The sequence below is a fragment of the Capsicum annuum genome, unplaced genomic scaffold (assembly GCF_002878395.1).
Source record: "Capsicum annuum cultivar UCD-10X-F1 unplaced genomic scaffold, UCD10Xv1.1 ctg74027, whole genome shotgun sequence".
Lineage (NCBI taxonomy): Eukaryota > Viridiplantae > Streptophyta > Magnoliopsida > Solanales > Solanaceae > Capsicum > Capsicum annuum.
Window position 1 is genome coordinate 1 of NW_025884102.1, and position 436 is coordinate 436.

Genomic DNA, 436 nt, shown 5'->3' on the forward strand with positions numbered 1-436 from the left:
TTTTATCTGCCATTAATGAAATCAAACTAACCGTTAACTAACCATTTTGGTTAACACCTATAAATATGAGGTATTATTTTGAAGATTGAAATATAGAATTCTTCTGATAGAGACAGGTAAGATCCGTATATACATCTTACCTTCTCAGACTCTACTTGTGAAATTACATTAGGTATGTTATTGGTTGTTGCTCTTATCTTCTAATATGTTGAATTTTCTTCTTTGATTTTTCTGTTGTTAAACTTTCTTGTTTATTTGATGTCCTACCTATGAAACAATCCTTCTTATGCCCTATTTGTCCATGGCTACGCAACAAAGACTTCCCCTCCCTAAGAGTTCCATTCACTCCACTTCTCCTTTTCAATTAATTCACTTGGATCTTTGGGGTCCTTATCATACTCAACTTATAATGGTTTTAAATATTTCTTGACAATAG